Genomic DNA, 364 nt, shown 5'->3' on the forward strand with positions numbered 1-364 from the left:
AGAGTGTGTGTGTGTGCACGCGTGTGTGTGTGTGTGACAGAAAGAGAGAGAAGAGAGTTAGCAAGTTTTGCTTTAACTGAAGTAGGAACTCATAGTTAAAAGCTCAATGAGTTATAGACCCTAGCTCCAGTCTATTATCACCAGATAATAGTATCTGACGAAAACACTAGGGATACCAGCTGCAATACAGGAACAGTTCTTCAGGTGATTTAGAGTGACCTGGATGGCACTAAGCCACTTTAGACCAGCTGAGGAACTGGCCCTTGAAATTTTTATTAGAAGGGTAGCAGCTTCTAATTTCACCTCTGTTAAATACCATGGAGATGTTCTGCACAAACCAAACAGAAAGGGAGCTGAGAAAGGA

At 42.3% G+C, this 364-nt stretch overlaps 1 protein-coding gene across 2 annotated transcripts in view; it reads left to right on the top strand.

Moving 5' to 3' along the window:
- GYS2 (glycogen synthase 2 (liver)) overlaps positions 1-364 on the top strand; it is a 47277-nt gene that overhangs the window by 46038 nt on the left and 875 nt on the right. The gene's annotated exons all lie outside the window — the stretch shown is intronic.

Source organism: Phaethon lepturus, unplaced genomic scaffold (genome assembly GCF_000687285.1).
Source record: "Phaethon lepturus isolate BGI_N335 unplaced genomic scaffold, ASM68728v1 scaffold1703, whole genome shotgun sequence".
Lineage (NCBI taxonomy): Eukaryota > Metazoa > Chordata > Aves > Phaethontiformes > Phaethontidae > Phaethon > Phaethon lepturus.